General features: G+C 44.3%; 1 protein-coding gene across 9 annotated transcripts in view; it reads right to left on the minus strand.

The window, feature by feature from the left end:
- SCAPER (S-phase cyclin A associated protein in the ER) overlaps positions 1 to 15,000 on the minus strand; it is a 631,592-nt gene that overhangs the window by 565,166 nt on the left and 51,426 nt on the right. The window lies entirely within an intron of this gene.

Raw genomic sequence — 15,000 nt, forward strand, 5'->3', positions numbered from 1 at the left:
TCACATTCACATGACAGACATTAGTTGTACGCTTGCATTTCTGCTAGGTGACGCCAAAAACCCAACCTCGCAGCTCTGCAACGTGGCCCAAGTGTCACCACAAGTTTACACTCGCCATCGGAGAGGTGTTGCATTTGGGTCCATTTGGCAGCACACAATGTGCCAACACAGACCACAATTTTCTACACATTATCATTTTTCAACAGACTACTGATATAAAGTAACCAAGTACCAAGTACCACAGATCTGGAAGGAAGAACTGCAAACCCTGAAAACCGTGGGCTTGGGACTGTTAATAAGGGTATAAAAGATCATGGTTGTGGATGATGGGGGGGGGGTGACCTGACATGGTGGACAACAGCCTCTTGTAGCCCTAGAGAGAAGAATGACTTTGAGGAAGTTGACTCCACAGGTTGGGGGGGGGGGTGGGGGAGGGGGCAGAGGAACAAATGAGTTGAGGTATCTTTTGAATCAATTTGCTTTAGCTGTATCGATTCGTGAATTCCCCCAATCAAGTGAAAAGTCAGCATGGACTCATGGAATTGGACTTCACATCCATACAGTGCCTTCAGAAAGTATTCACACCCCATGACTTTTGCACATTTTGTTGTTACAGCTTGAATTTAAAATGGTTTAAATTGAAATTTGTCACTGATCGACACAAAATACCCCCATAATGGCAAAGTGAAAACATGTTTTTCGAAATTTTTGCTAATTAATTAAAAATGAAAAGCTGAAATGTCTTGCATCAATAAGTATTCAACCCCCTGAGTCAAAACCTTTTCGAAGCCTCTTTGGCAGCGATTACAGCTTCGATTCTTCTTGAGTATGTCTATCAGCTTTGCAGATCTGGATTTGTGGATTTTCTCCCATTCTTCCTTGGAGATTTGCTCAAGCTCTGTCAAGTTGGATGGGGAATGTCGGTGAACAGCAATCTTCAAGTCTTTCCATAGATTCTCAATGGGATTCAAGTCTGGGCTTTGGCTTGGCCACTCAAGGACTTTCACATTCTTGTTCTGAAGCCATTTGTGTTGCTTTGGCTGAATGCTTCGAGTCACTGTCTTGTTGGAAAGTAAATATTTGCCATAGTCGAAGGTTTTTTTGCACTCTGAAGCAGGTTCTCCTCAAGGATTTGCCTATATTTGGCTCCATTCGTTTCCTCTATCCTTACAAGTCTCTCAGTCCCTGCCGCTGAAAAGCATACCCAAAGCACGATGCTGTCACCACCATGCTTCACAGATGTAGCACTTTGCATTCAGACCCAAGAATTCAATTTTCATCTCATCAGACCGCAGAATTGTTGCTTCATGATCTCAGAGTCTTTCACGTGCCTTTTGCAAACTTCAGGCATGCGGTCAGGTGCCTTTTTCTCAGGAGTGGCTCCCATCTGGCCGCTCTCCCATAAAGCCTACATTTGTGAAGTGCTGCAGAGATTGTTGTCCTTCTGGAAGGTTCTCCCATCTCAGCCAAATAACTCTCTAGTTCTGTCAGAGTGGTCATTGGGTTCTTGGTCACCTACCTGACCAAGGTCCCTCTTGCCTGGTTGCTCAGACAGCCAGCTCTAGTAAGAGTCTGGATGGTTCCATGTTCTTTCCATTTCCTAATGATGGTGATCACTGTGCTCTTAGCAACTTTCAACACTCTAGAAATTGTTTTATACCCTTCCCAGATATACGCATCATCATAATTCTATTTCGGAGTTCTATGAACAGTTCCTTGGACTTAATGGTGGAGTTTCTGCTCTGACTTGCAATGTTAACTGTGGGACCTTATATGGAAAGGTGTGTTTCTTTCTAAATAATGTCCATTCAATTGAGTTGGCCACAGGTAGACTCCAATCAAGTTGTAGATATAACTAAAGGATGATCAAAGGAAATTGGATGCACCTGAGCTCAATTTGGAGTGTCATTGCAAAGGGGTGGAATACTTATTGAAGCAAGACATTTCAGCATTCTATTTTTCATTGATTTGTAAAAATTTCTAAAAACATGTTTTCACTTTGTCATTATGCAATCATCATTCACTCTTTTGTGTAGATCAGTGACAATTTTTTTTTTTAACTCAATCCATTTTTGTATTTTGCTTGTCCCAATAAAATGTGACAAAAGTCAAGGGGTGTGAATTATTTCTATAGGCACTGTATGTGAACTGCAATGTTTTTATTCAAATGGGCAGACCATGAACAAACCAAAGAAAACTTTCATGAATGCTTGAAGTTTCATAAAGACACCAATGCCCATTAGTTGTAAATGAAGTTAGTGCAGATTGTGAAGTTGTGATGAGAATCGAAATATGGAAAGATCAATTTCACGTTCTCGGTGACCACGTGCCTCGTGGTTGCAGAAGATTGATCGGCATCTCAAGGAGATGGGCCAGGCATTTGCCTAGGGGGATGGCCAGACGGAGGCCCCTGGAGTACCGGCGGAAAGTGGACGCAGCGATGCGCTGCTCCGGCGCATGCTCCCATACCTGACCTGACCTGACAGACTGATTACCCTGGTTTGTTATGGAAATAAAGGATCTTTACGATTTAAAATTCATTCGGTGACATACTCATTACTTTAATATAAAGCCTTGAATTTTAATGCTTGTAAAGCTCACAACCTTTTGAAAGTGACACCACTGTTATCATTTTGGGTAAATAATTAATCTATAACTAGAGGGGGAGCACTCGGTAGAGTGCAAAACCTCCGCCGCCAATACTGCTAGGTCACTCAAGTGAACCTGATATCCTATTCATTCAATTTGACGACAACAGTGCTCACAGAGTTATAGTTTGCAACTTTCCCTTTTACATACTCAATTCATTCGTCATAACTAGATTCCTTGAGACAGAAATTGATTTTACTGGGTATATCCACCTGAAGTTCCGAAATCGGCCGCAATTATAATTTTGGCATGTTTTTTTGTTGGAAATCACTGATAACATGTAGAAATGCAAAAAAAAAAAAAATCGAGATTTTGTTGAAAAAAATTTGCAATTTTTTTTTTTGGGGGGGGGGGTTGGAAATCACTTAAAACATGTAGAAATGCAAAAAAAAAAATTCAAATATTTTTTCAAATTGGCCACCATAGCAGTCATATTGGATTTTGGACCAAGTCCAAAATCTAATGGCATGATCCTTCGACCAGACCTAACCCCCCCAACCAAGTTTCGTTGAAATCCGTCGAGGAGTTTTTCCGTAATACTGTTCACAAACAAACAAACAAACAAGCAGTCATAGACTGGTACTTACGAAATCGTCAACTTGACCTCTGACCTTGTCTAATAAAAGCTGTCTCTCGAGAAGGTAGCGACGCAAACCAGAAATTTCTATGATGATTCTGTACCAAACCATCAAAAATCGAAACATCGACCGAAGCAAAAATCTCCATTTCTCCACGCAATTATTTTATATTATTTTATCAAAGTCAGAAAACCGTAATATTCGGCCATGCACCAACAATCTTTACATAATCCGACGGCTTAGCGAGTCAGGCATGCGACAATAACCTTTATTGGGATAAAAAAAATGACTTTTAAACACCATCTTTATTGAAAACACCGTCAGCGCGCACACGGAAAACTTTCACGTGACTAAACGATGCGTCTGCTCGAGCGCACTGCATCACGTGATGACCCGTGACGCGTCGAGTGAAATATTTTTTATACAATCTTAAAACATCTCCAAAACATCCGATTTTTACCAGAATTTCGACAACGGAGTTTTCAGCGTCCGCAGCGATCGCAAAAACCGAAGACAAAATTAAAATCGAAGTTAAAACGAACTCATAACGTCGAGCGAAGCAAAAATCTCCATTTCTCCACGCAATTAATCAATATTATTTTATCAAAGTCACAAAACCGTAATATTCGGCCATCCACCAACAATATTTACATAATCCGACGGCTCAGCGAGTCAGGCATGCGACGATAACCTTTATTGGGATAAAAAAAATGACTTTTAAACACCATATTTATCGAAAACACCGTCAGCGCACACGGAAAACCTTAACGTGACTCAACGATGCGTCTGCTCGAGCGCACTGCATCATGGGACGACCCGTGAAGCGCGAGTAATGTATTTTTTACACAATCTTAAAACGTCTCCAAAACATCCGATTTTTAACAGAATTTCGACAACCGAGTTTTAAGCGTCCTAAGCGATTACAAAAACCGAAGACAAAATTAAAATCGAAGTTAAAATGAACTCGTAACGTCGAGCGAAGCAAAAATACTCCATTTCTCCACGTGAATTTACGGAATTATGTTTGACCTCACTGTGACCTTGACCTTTGACCGATTTTGACCAAAATCTAATCAGCGCTAGCCATCACCCTCCTGAATCACGTGGTGCAATTTGACATTGGTAGCTTCTTCCGTTCTCGAGTTATCGTGCCTACAAACAAACAAACAAACAAACAGAAACGGAAGGCATCAATATACTTACGAAATCTTTAGATTTCGTAAGTAACAAACAGAAAGGGGTGAAAACAGTAACATCCATCCATCTTCAATGGCGGAGGTTAATAATAATAATAAAAAATGTCAGTGAGTGTGTGTGTGTGTGTGTGTGTGTGTGTGTGTGTGTGTGTGTGTGTGTGTGTGTGTGTGTGTGTGTGTGTGTGTGTGTGTGTGTGTGTGTGTGTGTGTGTGTGTGTGTGTGTGTGTGTGTGTGTGTGTGTGTGTGTTCCAAAACTCTAAAACCATGAAACCAAGCAACTTGAAACTTTGCATGCACACTAAGGGAACTCCTAGGGAGAGCATGAGTGAAAATTTGGTGTTTGGATTAATTAAAACAACCCTTTTGAAGATAATTAACGGCCTTATTTAATTATATGCTTCATCAGGCACATCCTCGGCAACCGCATAGGCGTCTTAACGCATCCTTGGTTACCTCGCTGGGGACTTCATTAACCATTTTGTTTGGCCTGCTCAACAATGCCTGGAGTTGGAACAGGCTGCAATGGTTTATTAATGATAAAGCACTCAAAATGTTTTTTGGTTTTTTTCCTCCACTTTCTGTGATATCGAATGCATGATCTACATCCCCACGAATCGCTGTATGCATCGCTTTTCTAAGTGTTATAATTTTCAAACTGGCCAAACCCACGCTCCGCGCGAAGTTTCTAAAGTGAGGGTTCGTTAGGACGTCAATATAACATATCCAGTGTTCACAATGTGATTTATAGAATTTCTTTATATACAATGTTTCTTGTTACATTTTTTGTGTCAAATGCATCTTCTGAGGTAGTCAGCATGTGCAGAAGAGGGTTTTACATTGCAGACACTGTTTTCTCAGAGTGGCATTATGCTTCTCAGCAGTAATGGTCTGTCGACGACAGACGTAATGACGTCAGCGAATGACCGATGATGTCATGACGTCATTACGCCTCGCAGCGATGACGTCCCTCATCGCCATGCAAACGAATGTATAAATTCGAAAAATCGCCAAAAATTCCCAAACCTGTCCATCTGGTGCGATCTCACATAGCCTATGCTGTACATTTGACCACAGAGCACCCGCATGCCGAAAGTGAAAAGTCTTTCGGCATTCGGAAAAGACCACATACCGAAAGTGTGTTTGGATCGGCGACAATGTCCAGCAGTTTCGGAGGAGATACGTCCACAAAATATGACCTGGCGTATTAATATAATAATTAGGAGCTTGGAGCGATTTTATGCATTATATGAGGCGAAGTTACACGATCTCCTCTCAATGACCAATTCAAGTACAAGGAACAAGAAACGAAGAACAAGGAAATCCAACACAGGTGGAGGCTGGCCATTCAGCCGGTCATGCCTGCGCGAATACCACACCAGCCCATCTACACAAAATCCAAGGAAGAAAATGCAAAAAAAAAATGTTTTTAATTCATGAAATGAATAAAAAATTCGTTTGTTTGTTTGTTTGTTTTTTTTAGAGTTTTTTGCAGTTTTTTTTGTAATTTTTATTTTTTCCTTTTCTTCTACTCGGGGAGGGAGCATGGCCTTGGTTAAAAACACACATCACCCACACAACCCCCCTAAACAAGACCCCCACCAACAGCACTTCGTACAGAATCACCCATCAATACTCAAACTACCTAAAAGTCTTAAGGCCCGGTCACACCTTGACGTTTTAGCCAGCAATGGCAACGTGTTAAAATTTATGTAAAACGCTGGCTTACGTTGAACTTTTGATGGTTTTTTTTTAAAGATTCGGACGTATTCATAGCGACTTGGTCTTATGTATAACGCATTGGTAACTACACAGAACGTTTCGTTGTGTTATAGATAACTTATACCAACGAATGCTGAACCTGTTGTCGGCCTACACAACCGATGCCCAACGATAGTCTAACTCAGGCATAGCGCGTTGCACGCATCGCTGACGATGTCGTGACGTAGCCTATTAAAAGGCTGACGCACGACGATTCAAATCATAACTGCCGTAGAAATGGAAGGGTCAAAATCGCGGTCACACCTTGGCGATCTTGCCAGCGTATGCCGACGTAACAAAAAGTGTGTCTAAAACGTTGGGGCACGTCGAATACGGTAGGGGTAAGTTTGGTATGCGCGAGTAGAACGCTAAATACGCTATCATAAGTCGTAGTAAGTAGAGTACGTCAAGAAATTTTGAACATGTTCAAAATTTTACGACGTACTCGGCGTATGACACACGTTCGCATGCGATGAGGATAAGTTTTACACACGATATGTGGACGCTTACACACGTCCACAAAGGCTACTTATAAGCTACTCATAAGTCGAAACACGTCGCGGTAATGTCTTTTTTACGCGAAACTTATTTCTAACTTATGTTTGACGTGCTTTGAACCAATTCTTTACGTAGTCCCAACACACATCGACGTATGTAGACGTATTCCAATGACGTCTTCCGGTCGACAAAAAAAATGAATGTGTTTCTAGCTTACAACTGCCATATAAAGACGTGTTCCCAGCGGTTTTGGGAATTGGTATATAAAAATGGTGTTCATAAAAGGGGAACCCAACAGTGTTTTCGAGTTCCTTTTTGAGTCGATGTCCATGTCAGCAGTAACAGTATCAGTATCAGTATCAGTATTAGTATTAGTATTAGTTTGTTCATGTTGGCAGTAGTAGGTGGGTGTGAGGGGGAGGGTGTGGGTTATGATGGATCGTCCTTGCGTCCGCGTGTCCACGGGTAGGTTCATAGGCTGCCACTCAACGATTTAAATGGCTGCATCTCCACTATTGAAAGTAGACGCTTGTGCTCAACAATTTGAATTTTTTTTACACTCAACGACTTTTAAACGGTACCACTCAGCTAGTTTCATTTGTTACAATGAACGATTTAAATTGCTGTCACTCGCCTTTGTTTTTTGACGCTGAGGTTTGGAAATTTTAATCGTTTCTATTGAACGTGTTAAATCGCTCAAACCCCACTATTGAAAGTAGACGCTTGCGCTCAACAATTGGATTTTTTTTTTACACTCAACGACTTTTAAACGGTACCACTCAGCTAGTTTCATTGTTTACAATGAACGATTTAAATTGCTGTCACTCGCCTTTGTTTTGTTTTTTTTTTGACGCTGGGGTTTGGAAATTTGAAGCGTTTCTTCTGAACGTGTTAAAACGCTCAAACTCGACTATTTTAAATAGACGCTGCCGATGGACAATTGGAATCATAGCCAAGCTAGACATCGAAGTGTGAACATCCTCGTCATGCCGAAGAAAAGTTTGAAGAATGCTGCAAATAAGTGTCTTGGCCGTGGCCGTGGATGCTGACGCAAGGACGATCCATTATACCGACGTCTTTCAGCCTATGAGTAACTTAAAAGTAACGTCTGTCGACGTGTGGCAACGATCGCGTAACGTGCCAACAACACGTTAATCATAGGTTAGAAATAAGTTTCGGGTACACTAAACATTACCTCGGCGTGTCTCAACTTATGATTAACTTACAAGTAGCATGTGTTGACGTCTGTCAACGATCGCAGACCGTGCCTACAACCCGTGGCCAGCGTAGCGGAACGTGTGAGTCATACGCCGGCATACGTCGTGAAATTTCAAGCATGAAAAAAATTTGAGGACAACCGAAAAGTACAACGTTTAAAGCCAACGTACAACGACGTATGGCAACGTACTACGACGTATGCCAGCGTGCTCTCAATGTTATCAAAACTTACCCATAACGTATTCAACGTGTGCCAGCGTTTTAGAAAAAAAAAATCAAAAATCGGCATACGTTGGCTAAAACGTCAAGGTGTGACCGGGCCTTTATCAACATCCCCATAACTTCCAGGTACCTATCTAATTCTAATTTAAACTTGTCTACTTTTTCTGCTGCCACGACCTTTCCAGGGAGACCACTGCATGCATTAACTACTCTCCGAGTAAAAGACCCACGACCTAACTACCGTTTTAACTCTTTTCTTCTTTACTCTCAGGCTATGGCCCCTGCTTCTATCACTGTCTAATCTGTTGAATAATTCATCTTCACTTATTTTATCTGTACCTTTCATCATCTTAAACATCTCTATCATATCACCTCATAACCTCCTACTTTCTATTGTATAAAGCCCTGTCTCCTTAAGCCGCTCCTCATGGCTGAGTCTAGCTCGGCCCAGAATCAATCTAGTCGCCATATGCTGCATCTTCTCTTTGGCATCTATGTCCTTCCGGAACTATGGTGACAAACTGTACACAATATTCTAGATGTGGCCTCACTAAATTCCTGTACAATGTTAACACCACCTCTTTTGATTTATAATTGTACCCCTCCTTATACAGCCTAAAACCCTATTTGCTCTACCTATAGCTGACCGGCACTGTGCTGCCTGCTTACCTCCCATATCTATTACCACCCCCAAATCCTTCTCCTGCGTGACACGCTCAAATTACCCCTTGCATTCTGTAATCTCTATTTTCATTGTTCTTTCCCATCCCCAACACCATACACTTGCTCAGGTTAAATTCCATCTGCCAGTCTTTTTCCCAATCTGTATACTTTCCTGTATCTGTTTACCAACCCCTCTGCCATCCACCTTACCTCCAAACGTTGTGTCATCCGCAAATTTGGAAAGCTTACTCGTGACCCCATTATCCAAATCGTTGATGAAAATCATGAATAGTAATGGTCCGAGTACTGATCCCTGAGGTACCCCGCTACTTACATCCTCCCAGCAAGACATCCTCCCACTCATAGCCACTCTTTGCTTCCTCCCACTTAGCCAGTTTGCTATCCAATTAGCTACCTGACCAGCCACTCCACAAGCCCTCACTTTGGCCAACAACCTCACTTTGGCTAACAAGTAGAAATAGTAAGAAATTTGTGTTTGGATCGGATCGGATCACATGGATTAAATCACGCGAAATCTGGAGTGAAATCTGAGAATGTTAAGAAATTGGCGATGTTTCGTTTTTTGCCATTACCAATCAGCTTGCTATCGCTTACCAAGCCAGCCGTTCCTCATCAACCATATAATTGGATAAGCCACTTACAGAGCACCCAACAGTAGATAGCAGCGCAGTTTGTGTCCCAATCAGGATGCACTGGTGGCAGTTGCTACAAGGTGGAGGTACATGTGGGTAGATTTGGATCTGTAAAAGGGACTCTCCGCAGGTGTGTGTGTGTTTGTGTGTTTGTGTGTTTGTGTGTTTGTGTGTTTGTGTGTTTGTGTGTTTGTGTGTTTGTGTGTGTGTGTGTGTGTATGTGTATGTGTGTGTGTGTTTGTGTGTGTGTGTGTGTGTTTGTGTGTGTGTGTGTGTGTGTGTGTTTGTGTGTATGTGTGTGTGTTTGTTTGTGTGTGTGTATGTGTGTTTGTGTGTGTGTGTGTGTGTGTGTGTGTGTGTGTGTGTGTGTGTGTGTGTGTGTGTGTGTGTGTGTGTGTGTGTGTGTGTGTGTGTGTGTGTGTGTGTGTGTGGCTGCGAGTGCCATGGTGGCAAAGTTTCATCCCATACCTTATAATGGTTGAGGTTTTAACTTCTAACCTCAGTAGCGTACGGGCGATCACGTTTTCCTTTGTCCTCGTGACTGCTTCTAAAGCAATTGGTTATTATATATGAACCAGGTGTGCTTTACAAAGGTTATATCGTTTCTTTTTGTGAGTTTCAAAGCAAAATATATTTGATAACATCTGATCCCCAAGCCGTTTGCTATGCGTTTTCTAAATTCGAGAACCCAATTTTTTCCACCAGTCACATAAAGATTGACAGCACATCTCTGAAACGTTTATAATGCAACGTTGTTGTTTTTTTAATCTGCTCATTGTAATTCCCCCAAAACAAGGATGAAAGCTACTCAATGCTTTTGGGTTGCATACAGTACGTACTGTTGTCGGTAATCACACCGACTGCAATCAGCTGATTACCGATAAATTGCCGATAATGGCCAAGCACTAATGTATATAGAGTGTGAGTGTGCATGTGTTCATCATAAAGCATGTAACATTCTCTCTGCTAACTCCCCTACTCCCACCCCATCTCTCTGTCCCATCCTAGCTCCACCCTCTCCTAATGCAGTGCAGCACCCTCCTCCCACATACATCTCTGCATGTCCAGGCGGTTTTTAGCTCCAGACTGTTCATCTGGTCAGGTTCGATCATCTGGTCATCTGTTCATGGTGTCAGGTCAGGTTCGATCTGTGACCTGCTACAGGTACCATGTAAACCTGTACTAACCTGTTCCATGGTCGGGTTGTCGGCGACTAAACCGTCTCCCCCACCAGGTTTTCTGGTGAGGAGGGTGTTTGGATATGGACACCCAGCAGGATTAAAAACAAAACCTGTCAAAGGGCGGAGGAGCTCCTTGTGAGCCAACGGCCATCCATATCTAGTGCCCAACTGTGTCTGCGGACGTCCTCCTGCAGTTGGGTTACTTCTTATTAGGAGGTTGGTGGCAGGATTTGCACTCCAGCCACCGTAAAACGCTTCATTCCGCAAAACGCAAAAACGCAAAAAAATCTGAAAACCCACTCCGTGGGAGTACCTCCTGTGCAGCTTCCCTTCGCAGGGCAGCTCACCGGATGATGGGATTGGGGCAAAGCCTTCGGGACCCCCAATCTTTGATAGGGAGGGAAACCACGGGGTAACATCCCTGGGTCAGATTGCGGGAGAGTGTGTCGGAGTGGTGCTGAGGTGTCGTCCACCAGACGGCGGTCTCCTTGGGTTAACCTGAGGCGGTCCCTTCGGGTGGGTGCCTGGAATGTCCTATCCCTAAGAGAGGATGATCACCTGTCTCTGTTATCATCTGAGCTCAAGCGTTTGGACATCGGGATTGCAGCTCTCTCTGAGGTTCGGAGACCGGATTGCGGCGAGATAATGGTGGGTGGTTACACCTACTATTGGTCTGGTCGCTCTGATGGTTACCATACCCAAGGAGTTGCTGTAGCTGTGTCCAATAAGCTGACCCCAATGATAATTGAGGTAACACCGGTCAACGAGCGTATTATGAGATTAAGGATTCGTCACTCCTTAGGTGTCATTTCCCTGGTCTCTATTTATGTTCCGACTGAGGCGAGTGATCTTACCGTGAAGGACACATTCTACGCCACACTCGAGTCTGTGGTTGATCAGTGCCCCAGACGAGATACACTTCTAGTCTTGGGGGATTTCAATGCATCGACTGGAACTGATAGGGATGGTTATGAGGTGTGTGTTGGTCCCCATGGGTCAGGAACTATGAACCAGAATAGCACTAAGTTCCTTGACTTTGCAAGAAGTCATGGACTTAGGGTGGCTGGTTCATGGTTTCAGCGCCCGCAAGCTCATCGCTGGACTTGGTATTCCAACGCTGGCGGTGTGGCAAAGGAGATTGACCATGTCCTCATTGACGGTCGTTGGAGGATGATCCAGAACTGCAGGGTCTACCGGAGTGCTCAGTTCCTCAATACTGACCACAGGCTTGTTGTAGCAACTCTAAAGCTGCACCTTAAATCCTGGAGAATGGTACCATCCCAGCCTAGGCTGGATGTTGCCAAGCTCAGGGATGAGAGAGTAGCTGAGGAGTTTGCGAACAGGCTGAGTGGACACTTGGGGGTCTGGGTGCTTTGGGGGGTCCTGAAGAGTTGTGGAGCACCTTCAAGACCACCGTCCTTGATGTTGCCGGTGGATGCCTTGGAGTTCACCGCAGGGCAAAGAAGAATTTTGTCTCTCAAGGGACACTGGATACCATTGACCAGAGTCGCAGGGCCAGGCTGAATGGCAGAGCTGAGCTGTTCAGGGAGCTGAGGCGTAAAACTGTACGTGCACTGAGGGTGGACAAGGAGGCCTATGTGCGAGGAATCTGTGAGGGGGTAGAGCATCACCTGTAGACAGGTGATTCTCGTCCCGCTTACAGGGAATTCGCGCATTACGTTCATCCAAGCCCATCCCTCGGAGCACTGCAGTTCGAGCAGAGAGTGGTAGGCTCTTGACAGAGGAGTCTGAAGTGAAGGCCCGCTGGGCCGGTTACTTCGAGCGGTTGTACCAGGCTGATCCCCCAGCTGTCGAGTTGGACGTCAAGGGTGTTACAATCCCTGTTGCTGACCCTCGAATCAACTGTGGTCCACCATCGCTTGTGGAAACACGGGCTGCGGTGAACCAGTTGAAACGGGGCAAAGCTCCAGGGATCTGTGGCATTCATGCCGAACTTCTCAAGGCTGGTGGAAATGCTGCACTCGCGTTGCCGTTGCATGCAGTTTTGTGCTCTGCCTGGAACACAGGCATCATCCCAACTGACTGGAAGAGGGGCCTTGTTGTCCCTCTCTGGAAAAGGGAAGGGTGATCGCCAAGACTGCAACAACTACCGAGGGGTGACGCTGCTCTCAGTGCCGGGCAAGGTCTTTGCTCGGATAATTCTTGATAGGGTTCGCCACCATCTGCTTGAGCACCAGCGTCCAGAGCAGTCAGGCTTTACACCAAAGAGGTCAACGATTGACCGTATCCTTGCACTTCGTGTCCTCACCGAACGCAGACGAGAGTTTCGGCAGGGGCTGCTTGCAGCCTATGTTGATCTCTGTAAAGCGTTCGATTCAGTGAATCGGGATGTCCTCTGGAGGATTCTTGGTCTTCGTGGGGTGCCACCAAAACTGATCGATCTGATGTCTGAACTCTACTCTGGTACTGAGAGTGCTGTGAAGTGTGGTGGTACCATCTCTGACTTATTTCCAGTTGTTACTGGAGTTCGTCAGGGGTGTGTACTTGCCCCCACACTTTTCAGCACTTGTATGGACTGGATTTTTGGGAGGATGTCGGAGAGATCAAGTTGCGGTGCATCGTTTGGCAATGTCAAGATCTCGGACCTTGATTTTGCAGATGATGCAGTCATCTTTGCGGAGACTTTAGACATCCTCTTGGGGGCCCTCGAGGTGCTGAATGAGGAGTCGGAGCCGTTGGGATTACGGATTTCTTGGGTCAAAACAAAGATCCAGGCTTTCGGTGACATCTTGGATGCTGCTGTCCTGTCTGTGTCTGTTTGTGGTGAGGATGTTGAGGTCGTGGATAGATTCACTTACCTTGGCAGTGATATTCATGTCTCCGCAGGTTGTGAGCCGGAGGTCAATAGACGTCTGGGTCGGGCCTGGGGAGTCATGGATTCACTGGATCATGGGGCGGGGCGCTGCCGGTACCTGTGCGGGAGGACGAAAGTCCGAGTCTTCAGGTCCTTGGTACTTCCAGTCTTGCTCTATGGGTGCGAGACTTGGACTTTGACCAAGGATCTGAGACGGAGACTTAATTCCTTTGGTACCAGGTCTCTTCGGAGAATCCTTGGCTATCGCTGGTCGGATTTTGTGTCCAACGAGCGGTTGCTGAGAGAGACTCGGATGAGATTTGTTACCTGCATAGTCCGTGAGCGTCAGCTGCGGCTGTATGGACATGTGGCTCGTTTTCCTGACGCTGATCCTGCTCACCAGATTCTCTCAGCGAGGGAGTCTCATGAGTGGAGGAGGCCAGTGGGCCGACCACGTGCCTCATGGTTGCAGCAGGTTGACCATCATCTCAAGGAGATGGGGATGGGCCTGGCATCTGCCTGGGGGATGGCCAGACGGAGGCCCCTGGAGTACCGGCGGAAAGTGGACGCAGCGACGCGCTGTTCTGGCACATGCTCCCATACCTGACCTGACCTGACTGTTCATCTCCATACGGTATTTATAGTATGACTGGTAGAAAATGGATTTCAGTCACGACTTTGTTCCCATCTTCACTGTTATTCTATGTCGAATCATTTTGGTGAGACAGTACGAATCGTAATTAATGCTCCACCGCATGTCTGCCTTCTCCTCGCTCACCCCTCCCCATTCTCATTCTCTCCCCCCCCAACCTCATACTATTCCTGTCATCAAAGTGACGGGTGGTATTTGGTAGTAAATGAATAAATGGACGATTTGCGAGACTTCAATATGACATAATTTTGAGCGATGTACGTGGACACGTGATCTTTGTAAGAAAATGCTGCCTATGAACCGAATAGTCACATGGACATTGTGCAAAAAGCTCTACTTGTCCAACATATTTGTGTGCAGATGGCTCACATTACAAACTGGAGAGTTCATGGAACATGATAACCCCCACGCAATGTTCAAGTATATACTTATATTTAAATAAATTAATGGTTTTAAAGATAGTTCAAAAAAAATACAGTTTAGCACAATTGAAGCAGTCTTATAAATCACCCTAACACACCACCTTATTTAACATGTCCAAGTACTGCAAAACAGAAGGGGTTTGAGAGTGAAAATAAGGTGCTTTGTGTTTCTATCTGGTGTTCAACTACAAACAGTAATTCAATTTAAATAAAATAAAATCTGGAATTACCAGAGTTGATACAGTATCTATTACACCACCTTATCGAACAAGTTACATTCGTTTTCCGTGCCTGTTTGTGTCCTTTATGACGTCCATAAAAATAATAAGTTTCCTGTTTGGAATGATTTTCTATTTTGTTTGACTGCCAGACAGGCAGAAAGAGTTTAAAAATAAAAAAGTATCTCGCTCCTCTCTGCACACGTGTGATCAGGACAAATTCAGAGCCGAGGTTCTGCTAAACCACAGGTTTGTTTTCCGATTAGTGTTCAAAAT

The sequence above is a fragment of the Eptatretus burgeri genome, chromosome 9 (genome assembly GCF_056783735.1).
Source record: "Eptatretus burgeri isolate ZD-2024b chromosome 9, Ebu_testis_v1, whole genome shotgun sequence".
Lineage (NCBI taxonomy): Eukaryota > Metazoa > Chordata > Myxini > Myxiniformes > Myxinidae > Eptatretus > Eptatretus burgeri.